This window comes from Podarcis pityusensis (genome assembly GCF_964106645.2).
Source record: "Podarcis pityusensis genome assembly, chromosome: 3".
Classification (NCBI taxonomy): Eukaryota; Metazoa; Chordata; class Lepidosauria; order Squamata; family Lacertidae; genus Podarcis; species Podarcis pityusensis.
Window position 1 is genome coordinate 24,222,404 of NC_138026.1, and position 21,599 is coordinate 24,244,002.

Below are 21,599 nucleotides of genomic sequence, written 5' to 3' on the forward strand. Positions count from 1 at the left end.
ACACCTTAAAATACAGAACAAATGCCACTGTTCTAGGCACAGTGCCCAATCTATCCCTGTCCTCTGCACAGCAGCAGCAGCAAGGCAGCCAGAGGTGCAACTATCAGCTCATTAATTTCCAACCATCCCACCGCAATTGCTGGCAACGCTAATTTCCATTCATATGGTGCCTTGGACTTCAGACTCCAAAAGGCACTTAACAAATGACCTACATTAATCCACACACCCAGTACCCAAAAATGCAGCTGTCTGGGCTGCAGCCAGATTGCCATTATATATCAAAGGGCATTTAAGGAAAGAAGAATTTTATGCACCTTAAATCTTGCAGGAAAGGAAAGCAAACAAGCCTGGAAATGCAGGTGTTCAAACTGAAGATTAAAGAGTGAAACACTCATGGGGGGCGTCTACTGAGGGCCCAAGCCCCAGCAGGGAACCACTGGCCCCACAGACTTGCTGCAGAGAAGTGGATAGGGGGAAGGATGCTAATCGAGGGCACCTTGCTCAAGAACTCTCCAAAATCTGGAGCCAACAGTGCCCTCTCTCCACTTCAGTAATAAATCCTCTTCAGTAATAAATCGATCAAAAATGGTGGGATCCTTAATAATTACTGTTGTTATTCTGTAGGGCATGAGACTCTTAATCTCAAGGTCGTGGGTTTGAGCTCTACATTGGGCAAAAGGTTCACACATTGCAGGGGATTAGACTAGATGATCTTTGTGGTCCAACTCTACAGTTCTACGATTCTGTCATTTAATTTATATACAGCTTAAGGCAAAATAGGCTCCTGTGAGATTTACAAGCACAAAAATCAATGACACAAACATTAAAATATAAACATCCGTAATAAATAGAGGGGTTAAAACAATCCCATTAAAACAGCTATTAAAACATGAAACTCAGGTGGGGTCTCAAGAGAATGCCTTTATGAGCAAGGACATATTCAAAAGCCGGTGGATACTGATGGGGCCTCTCATATTTCAGCAGAAAGTGCATTGCATAACACCAGCACCAGCATTGAAAACGCCTGCTTCCACATCACCACAAGCTGAGGATTTTAGGCCATTGCAAGACTATTGGGGGGGGCAGAATCCTCGTTGTTCATCTTTAGCACATCTCAGGGCCACTGATTTCATATGATTGTGTTGAATGACCCTGGACTTTGATGGATAACTTGGTCAGTGTTTATAATAAAACATCTATTCTGTATATGAATGTCTCAAATATGTCATTGCACCCTGCTTGTAAGTTTTCAAGAAGCGCCTGGCAAGCTACTGCTATGGGAAGGGCAGAAGCCCTCAATTCGACTGATCTTAGTTTTGACCCAGCAAAACTCTCCTTATGTTATGTTTTTTACTATTATTATTATTATTATTATTATTATTTATACCCCACCCATCTGGCTGGGTTTCTTCAGCCACTCTGGGTGACTTCCAACAAAATATAAAAAATAATAAAATGTCAAACATTAAAAACTTCAGATGTTTTATAGAAGTTGTCTAATTCTTTATCTCTATGACATCTGATGGGAGGGCGTTCCACAGTGAGGACACCACTTCCAAGAAGGCCCTCTGCCTCTGAATGTTTTATTCTCCGTTTTTTTTCTTTTCTTTTCTTTTTTCTTTTTTTTTTTTTTTGTCTATTGCTGCCTGCATGTGCTGGAGACATACTTACATAGCCATGAAAGCTGACATAAAAGGATATTTCAGACAACCTGGAGATCACATTGCATTCATTCTTAGAAGATAGAAAGCTTGGCAATCACCCTACTAATGGTACAAACCTCCTAAGGTTGCTGTCCCTAGCATAATTTTTTGGAATCAGCTCCATTAAAAATCAACGGGACTTGCTTCCTAAATAAATACACTTCTCAGCATCAGGGTGACTTTGCTGAAGACATGCTGTCTGCCCATTTCTTACACTGGACAGCAGCATCTAAGCACTTGAAGTTGGCTCACTTCCTTTGTGATAATATTCTTGTTTAAGGGATTAATGTCCTAATCCATTAAAACCACAGTGCTTATTTGGGGAACCGCATTGTTGTGCCAGCTCAGTTGGGGACAACTAGATCAGATCCTTATTCTTGGAGATAATCCGCAGGAAGAGGTACATTATGTTGCCTTTTGGTTGAACTCTACTTTTCTGTGGCTAATGCAAGAATGGTCCATGGCAGAAAATGCATTAATTGTAAATTAAACCTTTTGAATAGAGGAAATGGGGGAAATGCTTTTGTATAATGTCTGGCTTTCATTTAGACAGATCTTCACTATGATTGACCTCTGCAGGCGTGGGCAGGAGACTCTATAACATGGGTAGGCAAACTAAGGCCCGGGGCCCGGATCTGGCCCAATCGCCTTCTAAATCTGGCCCTGGGATGGTCCAGGAATCAGCATGTTTTTACATGAGTATAATGTGTCCTTTTATTTAAAATGCATCTCTGGGTTATTTGTGGGGCCTGCCTGGTGTTTTTACATGAGTAGAATGTATCCTTTTATTTAAAATGCATCTCTGGGTTATTTGTGGGGCATAGGAATTCGTTCATTCCCCCCCCCAAAAAAATAGTCTGGCCCCCACAAGGTCTGAGGGACAGTGGACCGGCCCCCTACTGAAAAAGTTTGCTGATCCCTGCTCTATAAAATCAAAACAGCTGCTTGCCAATAGGTTGCAGTTATACAACAGGTTGTTTAAATATATAGGCTGGCACAGAGGATTCAAATCCAGAGGCAGTTTTAGAGTGGAATTAATAAAAATAAATCAATTCTTAGGCTGTTGCGCTGGGATCTTGTACTCAACTAACTTTTAATCAGAGCAGAACCCCTGCAATTAATAGACTTTAGTTAGCCATGGCCATTAATTTAATTGGGTCTACAAAACTAGCTGAATATAATACATAGAATTATATATTGCTCTCTGTCTTTCGGAGTAGGGTCAATGTGTGTGTTACTTACAGGCTTCTTAAGAGTGGAAGTAGAAGTGACTAGTCTTTTTCGGTTTCCCAAAAGAAGTTTTGCTCTTCAAAAAGAAAAGCCATTGAAGTCAAGCTGGCCAAGTTTTAGCCATCATGTTAAATCTAGGCTATGTTCATCACACTGTCTATGGATGAACACACCTGGTGTTACTGCTATCACACAGGGCTGGGGTAATGAAGAGGGGTGGCTATGGACTTCTGCCAATCTCTTGGCCAGCTGCCAGGATGTTTAGAATGAAGCAGAAGTGTTTCATTTTGTTTCATGAAAGCCACCAGCATTATTCTCACCTAGCAACGTGCTCACAGATGCATCCCCCCACCCCCACCCCCAAAAGCTCAACTCCAGCTCATCATTTCACATGTTGCAGTTTGAGAGTCCACCTGCGACCTTCTTTTGTAGCCACTTTCTGTGAGTTCTGTTGAGTCAAACGAAGGTGGTTGCCAAGCAAGTGTAGCATAGCAACACAAGAAGGTGCCTTATACCAAACCATACCATTGATCCAGATTGTTCAGTATTGTCTCTACACCGACTGGTAGACCTTGATACTACAGGGGCTGGCACTTCTGAGACGTTCTCCATGCAAACCTTGAACTCTACTTCTGAGCTACAGGCCTCCCTCTAATGGCAGTGGCTGCTATCAAGATTAGTCTTGTGCCCACATTCTTCTGCAGCATCTTCAACCCACACTACAAAGCACAGGTTTAGGCTACTGTATCAGCTATCATTTGCCACTGGAATAAATGTTCCCATTGGCTCTGCTCATATTAAGAGTCCACCAAGTTTCACCACCATCCTGACTAGTCCCAGGCTCACTCACTAACAGAATATCTGAAGTTCTAAATAACCTCTAATAGGGATGTTGATTTTGTAATCTGTTTGCCATTTTCCCAATCTTCAGTTCTCCACATATCCATGATTTTCCCATTTCTTTTTCACAAGACATCATGAAAATTCACCAGCAAATTGCTCCTAAAATATACATTTTTGTAATACGAAACTATGTGCATGGTCTCTTTTTTCAGGTCACAAAATCTTTAATAAAATTTTTGTGTTCGTGTGCATGCAATTTTGCCTAATTTACACATTTTTTTGCAAAATGTTTTCCTAATGTAATGCATTTTTGTATAGCGTTTTCTTGACTATATGCATATTTTATGCAAATTTTGCCCCAGTATGTGCATTTTTATGCACTTTATATGGCTGGAGAAATCCATTGCAAAATTCAGAGAAGATGGCTCTTTTTCAGTTCATTTATTGTTTCAGAAAGTAAAAATAGGGTAGGCACACCTTTAGAGGCAAACTGAATCAAATTTATCCCCCATCCCTGGTCCAGACCAAAAAAATGACATGGCACTGCTGTAAGAGACAGGGCAATTTGCAATGTTGCAGCTGCTTCCTTTTTTAAAAAGAAGAACTGCGTAAGTGGCCCAGCAGGGCAGTGCTCAGCCTCAAAAGAGTGGCTTAATAACTCAGACCTAGCCGGAAATGAGAACTGGCATTTGCTATAAATGTGACAGAGCAAAATGGAAACAGTTTACCTTTCCACACCTGTACAAGTTTATCAAACACTAATTTTAGTTCATCCTCTTAAAAGCTCCATGAATAATACACAGACAACAGCGAAGCCCATAAGTCAGCGCAATCCAATTTGTATTGTTACATCTCTTCAATGACCTTCTTTCTTCTCTCCCCTTCCTTGCCTTCTTCAGCACAATCTATAAGCTTTCTCTCTATACAGAAGTCAAAGGCTTCAGCCCTTTTGCCCCTAAAGCTCGTTAACCGTTTATTTGCTTTCCTAATGAGCTTGGTACATATCAAAAGAGCTTTCTGATATTGTCAACATACCTTGCTCCAGGCAGGAGTGTCAAGGCCTTCTGCCAATACTTAAGCTTTGCAGATGGATGACATGTGACAGCTTATATAATTGGCTTGGGCTTTATATACTAGTAGGACACTGGGATGCAGAGGAAGACCTGTTTCCAGGTCTGGGGGGGAAATACATGTTTGTCCAACCTGTACAGATCTCTCTGATAATGCTGAGTGAAGTGTTTTCAGGGGAATAATAATATATACCTGCATTATATACCTATGTGGAATTCTTGATTTCATCTACCAACTAATCCTAAAAAATAATTCTGGTATCTTAGAAACTGGAAGTCCACCAAAGACTTGGATAAAATGGTTATACTTCTGCGGAGGATCACACCAGGCTATATCAGATTATTGCAGGTAAGACAGTTGTATCTAGCTCTCCCTATCCGTCTGTTTCTGACTATCTATTTTATTTACGCTTCTGAAATGCCTCTGTGTTGCTCACACAGCTTATAATATGTGCTCCACCCAGCAGAATGACTTGGTGAAACTAAATTTCCCATCCATTCATGAAAGTCCAATTAAACCTTTTCCGGGAAGTGCATTTGCTATAATGCATGGTAATTGGTATCATTCTAGGTCACACAACGCAAGAACGTGTATGTTGGCACTTTCTCTGGATTTAAGCAAGGGCTGTATTTTCCTGGAGGCAAACTGCAAAGAAAATGGGCATTTAATATGTGAAGAAAATGTTAATAACGTTAGTATGGCAGGACTCCAAACCCATTAACACAGACAAGCGGTGAAATGTTTCAGTCTTTAGCTGATGATGATCTGATCTTTAACAAATACAGATGAATCACAGCCTAGGGGAAACCAAATGATTTAGTAGTGTACACACACACACAGAGAGAGAGAGAGAGAGAGAGAGAGAAGAATTCCCTTAGGTAAATGTAGCGGTTGAGAATACAGTAGCAGCATCAAATATCTGAATTGAGAACTTTGAGGCATTTTCCACCATTCAGTCAATTTCACAGCATTTACAAGCACCCAGTATTCATTGATCAGGATGTTCCACAAATGTTGGCAGAATAGTTTATTATGCCAGCAGTTAGGGTTCCTATAACAATTAATATAGAATGACTTTCTTGTCACCTTGTATGTCTGTGTCTCTTATTAACTAGAACTCTCACTCTGTAGCCTGTGCTCTGCATGTCCTTATGAATCCTTGTTTATAATGCATTAAAGCATCAGGGGCATTCACCAAGGCTAAAGCCATAAACTCTCATTCTTTAAACTGGGGAAGAATGATGATGAACCAGGCCTATGGGGCGGGGGCAGCGAAAAAAACTAAAAAGCTCTCCCTGGCACTCTGCTTCTTTAAAACAGAGTTCAGCAACACACTGGCAGTGTTTGTGCGACGATGGTGATTCACACAAAGTTTCTGCTTAGGAAACCGGGGCAAACTTGACATTCCATAATGTACACACTCCTGTTTACATCCACTGTACTCATGGTGTACACACACAGTCCATAGATATCCTATACCTAGCCTGTCTTTCCTTATGGAATACTGTGTTTTGATATGTTTCACCCAGTGCTTTTTTCTGGGGGCACGAATACCCCAAAACTTTTTGTGAATCTAAGTTTGGCCTCATTGAGGGGCAGTGTTTCAATACGAGTAGGAAAGTGAGAGTACCCATAAAAATTTTTTTTAAGAAAAAAAGGTCTGGTTTCATCCCAAACCAATTTCAATCCAAATTGAGAAGAAGAATGACCTAGCTGGGTTTTAAGCCTGTATTATGTATACAGCCAAAGTCAAAGAGTGAGGAAAATAAGCAGAGGCTAGATACTTTTTTCATTTTCTTTGAGTAAAGAGGAGACTGAGGTGTATTCAGCAAACTGGACATACAACTTTTCATGTTTTTGATGGCTGGTGTTAGGTCGGAGTACAAGCCAGTGAAAGGAGATGGGGTGTTGGAAATCAACTTTCCCTGTATTAGGGAACTCAGATGGTGAGAGCCAACATGATGGAGCATACACATGGCCACTGAGAAACAAGAGGAGGGGTGTATCAAAATGCATAGGGAAACAGTGAGGGGGCAAGCCCTAAACAAACCAACTCAATGAGAACTGAGCATGCTCAGAAGCTGCAGAATGTTGAGTGCAAACTTGAAAAGAAAACAGGGGCTGGGGGAGTGGAATGCCAGGCTCTGACTGGAAGGAATGGCTTCCTCGACACTGAACATCACAGCTATTCTGAGGGAGAATTCCTTGCCACATTTGGTTTCGGGTCCCACTGCATATTCCAAGTTCCAAAAACATATATATTTCTCTTTGCATCACCTTCAGATGATTCCAACCTATCATGTGCCATGCTCTCTTGCAGACCCAAGCTGCTGGGAAAATCGTCATCAACACGACAGACACAGTGATGCAACGTGCAGCTGTGCTCCTGGGCATGTTTGGAGTCAGTATGTCCACCTACAGCTCACTTCAGCTTGCGCAAAAGAAGCGATTCCCACTGACCTTTTGACCCGCGTCCTGGGAACTGAGGCTGAAAAGGACCCATTTATTCCCACCAACTGTGTCAAGCCAGTGCAAGGAGGCAAATATGCCAGCGAAAAGGAAGGCCTGTCCTCCGCTATCATTATGGAGGTCGTGAGCCCTCAATCTTGTGCTCATCTTTCTCCTTTCTAAACTTAAAGCAATGGAAGAAGAACTGCAGATCTTCCCAGGAGAAAAATAAATGACCGCTGACTGAGAGAGACGTTAGATTTTACCGCAAGACAGAGTGCCTCCAGAATGTGATGGATTTCTTTTGCTCTACACAATATGTATAGAAAGACCTTTATACCCAAACAGGAAAAATGAATAGGCAAGCAAGTACAGGCTGATCAGCTCCCTCTCTGTGTGTTGCTATGTTCAATTAGGATAATCTCATTATTTAGCTTCAGAAAGTCATTTTGAACAGAAGGTCTTGCTTGGAAAGGGAGGAAATGCTTAAGACGATCTTGGCAAGACGGAGGAAGAATAACTGCAGTCCCTTAAGGACACTTTTCCCCTTGTATTTTCTTTTTTTAAAAAAACACCATTGTAAACATTGGGGAAGATCAGTACAGTAAGAGAGTGAGACTTCAAATGGCGTTGGCCAGCAATACAGATAACCTGGGAGTTTTGTGCAAAGTAACATCCTGAAATTCTAAGAAAATGCAAAGAAAATGAACGGACTTAAACCACTCTGCATGTGTCAAGAGATCTGTGCTTACTAGGTGGCACAGTTAACTTTGAAGGTGAACATTGCCTGTAAGGTTGAGGGTTTGGGAGCCTGAAACCTCTGGCCATTGTTTGGGCAGTGAATTTGTAGACAGAAACACTATGTCGCCTCCCACGACCACTTCCAGATTTCCCTTAGGTGCCATTGTTTTGCAGGGACGAAATCACTCTCAGAAGAGTGATCTATGAACACAAAATACATTGAGAGGCACTGAAAGCATAGAAATACCAAAAAATTTCTGGAATTTTAAAAACTGAACTTATGCTTTGACTTGTGGTTTTGCACTTCAGTACTCTGCTTCAGTAAGATGAGGACAGCATGCTTGATCACTTTCCCTCCTGTAGCCTGTAGATCTGACAATACATCTTGATTCAACTGGGAATTGAGTTTGCCTCTTCGATGCATCATATTCACAACAATATGGAACAGAGACAGCACTCATTATTTTGCAGGCATCTTGCACAAAGACTGCTTTCATCTGTGTTTATAACACTGGTGTTCAGTGAAACAATATTTTTTTCTTTTGTTAATGATACAAATTATTTCCTTTTGTAAACAGTATTTATATTCAACCACTGTGGGGCATCACACATGTCTTTTTTTTTCTTTAAAAAAATATAGACTTCAGCGTTGTTTAATGCGGCTTTATAAATCACAGAAAGGCTTATCCTTAAACGCTGCAGTGCTTTTTCTTTATATTTGGAGTATTACTGGAGTCAAATAAATTAGAAAATTAGGTTTTCAGAGTTAATTCTCTGGAAAATTGTCTAATTCATTGTACGTTTTGTTTCTGCTCCTTAGAATTATTTGACGAAATGTTCCTTCTTCCATCTCTACTCTTAAGCAAGCAGACAAAGATAATACATACCATCTAGGAGTATTTGGAAATACTTAGCAATAGTGAATATTACAACTTGTCCTATCAGACAGGTTTTTTTTAAAAAAAAACAACAATGTTTTTACATCAATGCAAACAATTCTAAAAAGTTAAATTGTTGTGGGGAACTTATTTTCCAAATGTAATATTTCTCTCTAGCACAAAGGTGACGATTAAACTGCCAGAGTGTCACCATGTTCAGTTCCTTATTTATAATGGATTTGATTTTTCCTTAGCTGGGACACATCATGCATCTCATCTGCTTTCAAGTCTCGCAAATGCAATCAAATAAACATTCCACAGTGGGGTGGGCTGGCTTGTGATAATATGTGCTTGTTTCATTTTGTTATTTTTAAGTTCTAATCCTTTGGGGAAAAGTTCCTAATTACAAAACAGGTCTGATGCTTTGATTGAACCATGGTGGGCTTAAAAACTCGGCGTACTAAAGACACTGATTAACAACATAGTGAAGATATTAGTTTTATATTTATTCCGTATGCACACAGAGACACAGGCCTGGGGTTGTACATACCCCATTGGGAATCGTAAGCAATCGAGGGCATAGCAAATTCAGCACCCACTGGACTTCTGCATCCAGCCTCCAGGGCTGTACGTGCAGTTCCTGTTACTGAATTCGGAATCCAGCTTGCATTCTTGATCTGCTCATCGGCAAGGCAGATTTAACAGAACTACCAAGTGCTGACCCTGCAGAGAAGAACAAAGGCAGCTAACTCCAAACTCACAACCACTCCCAGGACTCAGCTATACAGCTGCAAATAAAACATTTTAATTGTGTTTTAAGGTTTGTTTGTTTTTTAAAAAAGCATTTTCAGAACGGTTTTTGTATATGTGTAGATTCCACCCCAATCCTTATCAACAGGCTTATCAGGTATACAGATGCTGCAACATGTCGCTACTCAGGGCTGAATGCATACTTCACTGACTCAAAGTCACTGTATTATACACGTCACAGGTGGCACTGTGGTCTAAAATACTGAGCCTCTTGGGCTTGCCAATCAGAAGGTCAGCAGTTCGAATCCTCACAACGGAGTGAGCTCCCATTGCTCTGTCCCTGCTCCTGCCAACCTAGCAGTTCAAAAGCACGTCAGTGCAAGTAGATACCGTATTTTTCGCTCTATAGCACACACCCGACCATAACACGCACGTAGTTTTTAGAGGAGGAAAACAAGAAAAAAATATTCTAAACAAAACAATGGATGTATGATTTTTGTGGTTCATGCTGTGGCCACAGACATGTGATCTGACAGTGAGTTTGGAGTAGCCCAATGCAAAAATCCTGAGGATCCATGTGGATCCATGCTTTGTAACCACATTTTTGCACCACTGCGGCCCCAGGCAACAGTGGGTGCGTGATTTTTTTGGTGCAAGATGTAGCCATGGACATGCTATGTGATCTGATGGTGAACTCGGGGTGACCCAGTGCAAAAACCCTGAAGATCCATGTGGATCCGTGCTTTGTAACCACGTTTTAAGTGGGGAGGGAAGGAAAAGCACTCAAGGGACAAGGAGCACGTGTGGGGTGGGTGGAGAAGGATGCTGCTAATAATGAAGAAGAGGGGTACAAGGGCAGAAGGCTCCTCTCCTCTCCCACTTTGCTCCTTTAAAGCAAGCAGGCTCTGCTTTTCTTCCTCCTCCCCGCTCATCCCCGGCTTAGCGAGCTGAAAAACTTTGCTGCTATATAGCGAGCTGAGTGGGGAGGAGAGAGGGACAGAGAGCCTGCTTGCTTTAAAGGAACCAACCGGACAAGAGCCGCTTACACTCGTGTAAGCGGCTCCTCTCCTCTCCCACTTTGCTCCTTTAAAGAAGCAGGCTCTCTGTCCCTCTCTCCTCCCCACTCAGCGGCTCTTCTCCCGCTTTGCTGTTTCAAAGCGAGCCACGGAGGAGGGAAGGAAGGGGAACCACGGATCCTCTGCTCATGACTGCAGCAGACCCCCCCCCCCCGCCACCCGTAGGCATTCCCTCCATAACACGCACAGACATTTCCCCTTACTTTCTAGGAGGAAAAAAGTGAGTGTTATGGTGCAAAAAATACAGTAAATATGTACCACTGTGGCGGGAAGGTAAACAGTGTTTCTGTGTGCTCTGGTTTCTATCACGGTGTCCTGTCTCACCAAAAGATGTTTAGTCATGCTGGCCACATGACCCGGAAAGCTGTCTATGGACAAATGCCAGCTCTCTCGGCCTGAGAGCGAGATAAGCAACCCTCTAGTCACCTTTGACTGGACTTAACCATCCAGGGGTTCTTTATCTTTTTGCAGGGCTATGTGCTGGTGTTATTCATCGTCTGGGTGTGAGACCCTTTCACATGACAACTCATACCCCGTGCACTATTGCCGCATTGGAGAAAGCATCCCAGAGAGTAGGTGTCACAGCAGAAAAGACCCTATCCGACGCAGTAACTCGCTGCACTTATCTTGGAAGGAGAATACAGAGCAGAAGAGCTGAGGATCCTAATATGGGTCAGGCTGGAGCAAGGCTTGTTGTGATTTATTAAAGGTGTTTTTATATGCCCGGAAGAGGGCTCTGAACACAGGCCTGCAACAGCTGGGTTTGCCTTTGTTCAAGGGAGGAGAGGGAGGGAGGGAAGAAGTGGATGGATTGCCCTTAAAGAGACAGTGCATAGTGAATTCATTGTGCCTGAGACCACGGAAAATGGCTTCCCATTGGTTTTGTTGTATCGGAAGCTTCCTTATATATCCATCTAAAGAAGGACAGCCAGCTAGATCTAGCATCTATTCAAGGTCAAGATCAAATTACAACAGACTGCTAATGAAGAGGTGAGAAGGAGAATGTCACTATTGTAACCCAAGGGCACTTCCAATCCTTATGAAGAAGACAAAGGCCTCCCTTGGGTCTCAGTTTGGGCTGCTGCTTGGCTCTGGCAAGAGATCTCTCATCAAGCAACTCCATTTTTCTATCCCCCTCCCCTGCTTGTCTTTTAATTTGCTCACTGATTAAACACATTGCTCCAGGCCTTGAGTTTGCCTAGAGGATTATTTTTCCACATTCTTCCCTTACTGAGAATCTGATGCTTAATTTGATAATATTCAGTGGGTTGGGTGCTGAGTGAATGAATGGGATAAGGGATAAGGAGCACCTTCCAGATCTGACCCCCCCCCCCAATTTAAAATCACAATTCTGCCTGTAGGAAGTCAGTGCCAAACTTAATTCTCACGTGCCCATATAGGCCCCTTTTTCCCAGAGTTAAGAGCATGGCAGCTCTGTTATGCCAAGGGGTGAACATAAAGGAAATGAGTCCCCATGCTACTGGACTGAGGATCATACAAATTATTCACATATAATGGGAGACTTATACTGGAGGTTAGCTCAGTGAAAACCTAATATCCTCTCCCAGGAAAGCTTCTTGGCACAATCAGACTGAGCCTTCAAGTGTTCTTGGTCCAGGCTTGCAGATGCTCTTTCAGCAGTGATTAGCAGGCATCTTCAGAATTGATTTTGAAATGTTTACTAAAAAAAACCCCCACATTGTTTATGTTGTCAGGCTCAGGCAGAGAATTAAATTGGGGGGCATTGTTGTTACAGTTAGCCAGTCATCTGCAATTTTGATTTTTAATCTGTACATATGTATATACATGGTTTTAAAAAATGAAATTGCAGTATAGAAGTTTTTTTTTTTTTTACAAATAAATAAAAATATCTTCTTGTTTTCCTCCATATTGGGGAAATATAGTTATTTACGAGCGCATTTCAGTGATGCTGTGTGCCACTACTGATGCTCACTTCTGGCTGTTGTTGGTCGTGAAATGCGTTTTTATTTAGAGCTGGTTCCTACCTCCCACATCTTTCACTGGTTTTTGAAGTTTGTTTTATGTGACTGCCATTGCTCTGAGCCCTCTTGAATATCAAAATTGAACAGAAAGTCAGGATGCATGATCGTCTAAAGGAATTGATAAAAGCCTTCCAGTTCCAAACCCTCAGACTCTCCTAGCACCCTTGCTAAATGCTGCTACTCTGAGAGCCTTTTCACATATGAGGCTCAAATAAGTTTGCTTCTAAACTGTCCCCTGCATTGTTTCCCAGCTGGATTCTCGAGCCACCTTAAGAAAGGTGGCATGCAAATACCAAAAACCAAACAGCCAAAGTATAATGTTTTATAAAGAAACTTTAGGACCGCCTATGTATCTGGTCGGCTCACTGGATGTGCATAAGGTAAAGGTAAAGGGACCCCTGACCATTAGGTCAAGTCGTGGCCGACTCTGGGGTTGCGGCGCTCATCTCGCTTTATTGGCCGAGGGAGCCGGCGTACAGCTTCCGGGTCATGTGGCCAGCATGACTAAGCTGCTTCTGGCAAACCAGAGCAGCGCACGGAAACGCCGTTTACCTTCCCGCCAGAGCGGTACCTATTTATCTACTTGCACTTTGACGTGCTTTCGAACTGCTAGGCTGGCAGGAGCAGGGACCGAGCAACGGGAGCTCACCCTGTTGTGGGGATTCAAACCGCTGACCTTCTGATCGGCAAATCCTAGGCTCTGTGGTTTAACCCACAGCGCCACCCACGTCCCTTTTGGATCTGCATAGCAAGGAGCTATTGTTATAATCAATTAAATTGTCCTATGCACTAATGCACACACCAAAAGTCACAAATCCTTTCTTTTTCTGTCTTCGCTTGTGCAGACAGCATTGCTATAATTATACAGTGGTATCTGGTCGGCTCACTGGATCTGCATAAGGTAAAGGTAAAGGGACCCCTGACCGTTAGGTCCAGTTGTGACCAACTCTGGGGTTGTGGCACTCATCTCGCTTTATTGGCCGAGGGAGCCGGCGTACAGCTTCCGGGTCATGTGGCCAGCATGACTAAGCTGCTTCTGGCGAACCAGAGCAGCGCACGGAAACGCTGTTTACCTTCCCGCCGGAGCGGTACCTATTTATCTACTTGCACTTGGATGTGCTTTCGAACTGCTAGATTGGCAGGAGCTGGGACAGAGCAACGGGAGCTCACCCCGTCACGGGGATTCGAACCGCCGACCTTCTGATCGGCAAGCCCTAGGCTCTGTGGTTTAACCCACAGCGCCACCCACGTCCCTTTTGGATCTGCATAGCAAGGAGCTATTGTTATAATCAATTAAATTGTCCTATGCACTAATGCACACACCAAAAGTCACAAATCCTTTCTTTTTCTGTCTTCGCTTGTGCAGACAGCATTGCTATAATTATACAGTGGTACCTCGGGTTAAGAACTGAATTCGTTCTGGAGGTCCATTCTTAACCTGGAACCGTTCTTAACCTGAGATACCACTTTAGCTAATGGGGCCTCCTGCTGCCACCGCACCACTGCCACGCGATTTCTGTTCTCATCCTGAAGCAAAGTTCTTAACCCAAGGTACTATTTCTGGGTTAGTGGAGTCTGTAACCTGAAGCGTCTGTAACCTGAAGTGTCTGTAACCCGAGGTACCACTGTATAGGAAACGATCACCAAGAATGCCTTTTAAAAAATACCCTGCTCTTTCACAAGTCGACCTTGAATGACTTAAGAACTGGCTTTTGGACTTTGCTGAGTCTTACCCTCTCCTTGCAACACCTATTCGCTGAAATCTGAAACAGCATACCAGCAGAGACGTCAGACTTTATTCAGTTTAACAGTGGCCAACAAGATGTTCTCCCAAACTGGGAACAACACACCCTCTTCCTTTCTTTCTATCAGAATGGAGAAGCACATATAATGGCAGTACCTGTGTTTAAATCTGTTTGCCTTGGGGTGTGCTTTGTCTCTCTTTTCTGTATTTGATTGCCTTTCCATTAAAAGGTATATGGCGCTGCAAAAGGCACACTCCTCCTTTTTCCCCCCTTAAGGCTTTGCCATCTATAATCTTTTCTGGGTCTCTATTCTGGGTCTCTATTCTGGGTGTTCAAAAGCCACTTGCTCCACAGTGATTGCTCCTTAAATGCAGTTCCTCAAAGGCTCTCTATAAAAATTATTCCCACCCACCCCAATTTCTTTTTGACTTATGCTTCTCTGTGCAGCTCAAGGTACAGTACATTTGTAGGAGCAATGCCTCCGGTTCTGTATGGCATTACAAAAAAGCATTGTGCCTTTTATGGATCAGATGTTCAGGGCTGTGACTTAGGGAGGGGGCAAGCACCCCCTCTACCTTCTTCCCAGTGTTTGATGATCTATTATTTGTTCGGACCGTGTATGATTCTGGCTAGCTAAGGGGTTCTTCCCACTAAGATAGCGCCTTCATATTAGAGTGCCTCTATAAGTGAGCGCAACAAACACTTGCTCAAAATCTTAAAACACAGTGGGGCTTCCCACATTTTTTTCCTTTGCAACTTTGTCTATTTTCAAGAGGGAACTTCGGACACAAATAAATATTGGCTTTCCCCCTCCAACACAGAAATTTATTTGCTTCTTCCCTACTGCCTCTGAAATGGCATCCCTGGAGATGACAAGAATACCAAGGGATAAAACAGCCTCCTAGCGAAGCTTGGAGAATGAAACATCACAGAATAGTCAGGTTTTCTGGTCAGTTTTTGTTTCTTTTTATCGTAGCCTTTGTTACAATAAGTGTTAAGTTTAAGGTTACCAGATTTTTCCAATGAATCCGGGGACACTTTTCAACTTCAGCAGGAATGATAGGATTTTGTATGGGGACTGATTTGTAAATCCGGGGACTGTCCTCAGGAAACCGGGACATCTGGTAACCTTAGTTAAGTTACAACATGAGAGCGAGCAGAAGGGGCGAGCACACTGTACCCAAACGTCATCACCATTCTCGTCACCATCCGACTCAAGGAAAGCAATCTTTTGAAAAAGGGAACATCCTGTACTCATAGAGGGGCCCCCACCCATTTATGCCCCCTGGAGAATCAGGGTTGCAAAATACATTGAAATACCCTCCAAGTGTCCCGATGTTCCAGGGACAGTCCTGGAATTACAAAAGCCATCCCGACTTCTGATTTGATCCCAGATTCTCCCTCTTTCCCCCACCAGTGCTGCCTCAGCTGAACTTGGGGAGGAGGAGCTGGCACTTGTCCTGAGTGACAGGAGCTGTGAGAGGGCATCCTGTTGCCTCCCCATGGCCTCTCTGCTGCTGGTGGTCTCTTCCCTTGGGAAACCCATAGTGGCAGCTGGAGAGCAGGTGAGGAGGAAGAGTAGCAGACACTGCCAAGGCCCAGCCCCGCGTGATGTGCCAGCTCTGAGTGACAGGCAGGGGGCAGGGGCACCCTGGGCAGCAGAAAGGGGAATAATAATAATAATAATAATAATAATTATACCCCACCCATCTGGCTGAGTTTCCTCAGCCACTCTGGGCGGCTCCCAATCGAGTGTTAAAAGCAATACAGCATTAAATATTAAAAACTTCCTTAAACAGGGCTGCCTTCAGATGTCTTTTAAAAATGAGATAGCTGCTTATTTCCTTCACATCTGATGGGAGGGAGGGAAGCAGAGCGGAGCACAAGGAGTCTTGATTTATTTTTATTTTTTTGATAAAAATGCTTTGTGCACCCACATCTAATCTTGCCCCTTTCTAAAATTTATTTATTGGCTTTTTTATAAATAATTTTAATTAATTCTTTTATTAATTCTTTTATTAATATCTTTTATTAATTCTTTTATTAATAATACTCCAATTAATACGATACCAAATCTTACCACAGCATAATGCAAATAATAAAGGCAATACATTCCAAACTATAAATTTTAAAAAGACTTCCCATGTTCTGGGAAAGCTGCCAAACGCCATGGCGGACGCATGCTGTGTGTTTTACTTATTGTAAATCTACCAAAGACTAAAATAAAACAAAATCAGGATTAAGCGGTTTTCTCAGGATGGCGGAGGGTGTGCTCGCTGTATTCCATTGGTGAGATGGTGGTGGCAGTTGCTCTTCTTCTGATAGGAAATGCTCAGGGGGAGGACAAAAAACGGGGTGTCAAAGAGGGTCAGTTGTGGGGGAGTGAGAAATGTCCCCATTTTCATCTGAGGAATGTTTGAAGGAATGATAGAAGACCTATACAAGTAGACAGTGCTCCCTGTTTTACAAGATGGGAGTGATCGTCACTGTCCCTCTCATGTGGTGACACCATTTGGTAAATCCCGAAGAGACCTTGTGCATCCAGGAGGAAATGCCTAACTTCATTTATATTTTCAAAACAGTTAGACGTAATGCCGCTTTCGGCCCTAGAGAAACATGTTTCACTGAAGTATTGCTGCTGACGGAAGCGTGCTCACTTGTTAATCAGCCTGTTATCATAGTTCCGAGTCATTCAGTAGTTTGCATATCAGAAAATGAACTGGAGCTTTTGTCAAGGTCCTCCTGCGCTGCCAAGTCAAGATCATGAATGATTCAGGGAGACCATCTGGTTCTATGGAATTTCATACATCTTGGCTAAGTGACTGTAGCGCTCGTTTTTACGGTTACGAGATATTCTAAACGGAGAGATTTGGAGGATGCCTTCTGGCATGGGGTTTCTGTGTGAATGTAATTGATGCACCTGATGCTTCATCTTTAAGAGAGTCACACAAACAAATATTTTAATCTTCCCAGATCTTCTGAATTAACACCGAGTAAAACTGCTTGAGAAAAAACAAGCAGCGGAAGATCAAGTGTCTGCAGCCAGCAGCTCCTTTTCTGGAAGAAAATATATGAAGGATGCAGCCTTGAGGTCTCTGTTCAGAACTTTGATGACATTGCTTCCAACAAAATTATGGCTTCAGCTTACTTTACTTCCCTTTAGCTGGCAAAGGATGCACTTAAAAATAAAAACAATCAATGCAAGTGCCCAGTACATCTGGCATCTCTTCTAGAAAAATGCTTTTTTATTATTTCTATTTTCTATTTTTACACAATGGCTTCTTTCCACATCTCAAAGCAGGATCTCACTAGACTATTCCTTAGGGATGTTGAAGAAAGACAGTTGGGAATCGTATGACAACGGCAACCACCGCCAAATATTGGCTTACCCTTTGAAAACAGATCAGCAAAGTGGTATCCACTTTGCTTGTTTAGCAGCCTGACTCGTCAATTCCTCCTGGCTACTACTTTTTCAATGCACACACAGGACTTCCTTGAGTGAAAGGATTTCTCTATTCGCTTTGTTAGAGGACACAAGTGCACAAAGTCACAAAGAGATGCAAATGTACAGCTACCCCTTCCATTGAAGGGAAGTGTGCTTTAATTCAGCGGTAGAGCATCTGCTTTGCATCTCCCTGTAGGGCTGGCAGAGACCCTTGTCCGAAATCCAGGAGAGCCACTGCTACACAATACTGGGCAAGATAGACTTGTTGTCTGATTCAGAGAAAGGCAGCTTCCTCTGTTCACTGAAGTTCAGCACTGAAGTTTGTGATAGGGACCTGAGAGATCCATAACTGGAAATGGAAATTTTTCTCCCCCCCCCTTTTTTTGTCAGAAAAACCCCATAGAGAATGTTTTTGTTGGGTTCAGAGGACCTGAGGCTCTTGCGTCACATCCACGCCAGACCTTCATAGCACCCTTATACAGTGGTACCTCGGGTTACAGATGCTTCAGGTTACAGACACTTCAGGTTACAGACTCTGCTAACCCAGAAATAGTACCTCGGGTTAAGAACTTTGCTTCAGGATAAGAACAGAAATTGTGTGGTGGTGGCGTGGCAGCAGCGGGAGGCCCCATTAGCTAAAGTGGTACCTTGGGTTAAGAACAGTTTTAGCTTAAGAACAGACCTCCAGAACGAATTAAGTTCTTAACCCGAGGTACCACTGTACCTCTTTAACAGTCATGGAGAATTCTGGGAACTGTAGTTTAAGGGTGCTGACCTCACAGAACCCCCATTCCCAGCACCCTTAGCAAACTACATTTCCCATAATTCTCCCATGACTGTTCAAGTGGCATAAGAATGTTCTTAATGTCTGGTATGTGAGGAATAAGAAGCAGGATGCAGAATAAGCCTAACAGCTGTAGGGATTAATGTCTGGGTTCCCCTCTTCTTCACTACTGGCCCGAAGGAGAATCCATTTCAGATTCACTTTGGCTAGCTCAAAGTAAGGGTTGTTCAAATAGTTTTAAACAAATAAAATAACAATTTTTCCTTAAACCTCAGGGTGGGTGGGTGAGGAATGCTACCATCCTCAATATTGACTGACACATCCAGACTATAATTTAAAACTATAGTGCCAATATTGACACCACATTCTTGTTACCACTGAAGGTTATTGCTCCATATCTAGACACAGGGAAGGTCATAACACCAATGTAAATTCCAATTGAAATGTCAAGTTGTTATAAGCTGGCCATTTAAATTAATATTTTTTAAAAAAATAGTGGGTGTCAACTGCTGGAAGGAAGCAAGGTTCCAGAGTTATATAATCTCTTTTTGACACTCGCTCTGGCAGTGGATACATAAAGGAGGTATAAACATAAAGAACAGAACATTTAGATTTCCAGGAGAGAGAGAGAAAGGTTTGCTCTTGCTACTCAGAGTGGGCGGGGTGTCACCCAGATAGAATGAAAAAAGTGAAATATATGCAAGCTGAAGTCCTTTAAATCTTATTTTCTTTTTTTATTTTTATTAGCTAGGCCCCTAGGGCATTGACTGAACAGTTAGAATATTGCAGAATGCATCGCTCTAGTGAGCATTTTAATTGAATGGTTCAGGTGTTCAACCTGTAAGGACAACGGACCTAAAGACAGCTGGGGTTGCATGCTATTGAGGGAGAGGTATGCCGGGAAGGGATACTGATCGCCATGGTAGCATTCCATTATTTCATGCTGCTTACTGCTGCATTCCAGTTCTCCCAGACATTCAGAAACAAACCTGAATGTTGCTATATGCCAGCAAAAAATGGATGCTCAGACCTTTGAGTAGCTTCTGTTCCCAAATGGAACTGAACACCACCCTTGTGCATATATTTTTTCAGAATACACATATTTCCTCTCTGCTGATCCCACATATCACTACATTTTTTAAAATGAATTTTATTTAACATAATTGTTACAAAATATAAGCAAAACACAGCAAATACGTACACACACATATACACTTCAAATAAGCACATATACATGAAAAAGCAACGAAAGAGAAGAAAAGAAAAAAAGAAAAAAAGAAGTAGACATAAAGAGAAAAGAAGAAAAGTTGGAAGAATTTATTCCAAATTTATTCTACAAATATCTCAATATGAAAATAATAATAAAAAATTCATTGATTGGACTTCCGGGGTGGCGCCACCGGCAATGGCGGACTCCCTCTGAACTGGAGGGACCAGCTCCGCATGAAACGGGTCTTTTCCACTGCGGCGAAGCGGGGACCCTTCTGGAAATCACAGGCGGATGAAGCCTGTGACCGTGGGACTCGGCGGGCACCCTCAGCGCCCCCCCAACCCACAAAGGAACCCATAAACGGGCTCTGAAGCGAAGAGGGGGAAGTGGCGCGGTGCTGTGAGTCAATCGCTTTTTCTGTGGAGCGAAGCCACATAGCCGTTGCCGGAGAGCGCTGCCTTTTTCCTGGGACAATTAGGCATTTAAAATAACTAACCGTGAGTACTGGAACATTGAATATTTGAACTTTAAATAAGAACTGGCGAAATAGAAAGGAATTTGGACTTAAAAATTCACCTTAATTTGGTACTGAAACGGAAAGGTTAAACAGGAAGTCAGCCTTCCGTTTCCCTGTAGCCAGAACAAAGCAAAGACAAAGCAAAATAGAGCCTTAAGAATCACTTTCAAAGGATTGACTTTCACCATTTAAAATCGCTGAACCCCCCTTCGGTAGCAGGAGAAGAAGGGGGATCTCTTTTCTGAGCCGTTTAAACCTGCAGAAGTGAATTTAAAGCAAAGTAATTTTCCCCCGTCCTGATCCTGGAGCGGGGTGTCAGAATTGACATTTGAAGCTCATTGACCAGAAACAAATGTTTTTGACAGATAGTTAAAAGAAGAGAAACATAGTGACTCCATTGCCTCCTTTCGCATTTTAAAAGAACAAATATGGACAAAATATCTTTAAAAAGAGACTTTGTTGCTATTGTTTTTAAGAGAAAGAACAACCAGAAGTTTTTCCCCCTAGAGGGGAATTGTGAAATTGTAACTAATCCCTGGGAACTTGCAGCTGTCACCGATTACAACCGTGAGAAAGGGTTTGTGACCTTACAGGACAATGTCTGCAGAAGCACTGTTGGGTGCTTTCTGCAAAATAAATGCCCTATTGGATCAGTTAAGCCAGAAGACGGATTTGATGACTAATGCGGCCAGAACCTTTGAACAGGTAGTGGGAAACTATATGGAGCCCACCCAGGAACTGAAACAGGAGCGTGCCATGACAGAACAGTTGAGAGAAGAGGATTTTGCTGAATCTTGGGCGCCAGAGACGGAAGGAGCTGCGGCCCAGCAGGAATATAAATTTTTGGATTTGACAAATGAACTTGGAAAAGACCAGATTCGGAAGGATTTGGACTTTTCAAGTCTGGAAAGGGGCCGTCAGATGTTTGGAGCAGTGGGGGCTCTTAACTTTGAAGGGAATCTGGAACATGTTTTTAAATACTACACTGAGTCTAGACTGGACTATGGAAAAGGGACTTTTTTGTTGAAAAGGGTCAAAAACATCACTAAGCTGGAGTTCCCAGGAATAAAAGGAAAATATGAAGAAGAGCAGCGGAAGGGACATGGAAGAGACTTGAGGGCCTCGGATATAAGATTACCAGGTTAATGTGCTAGA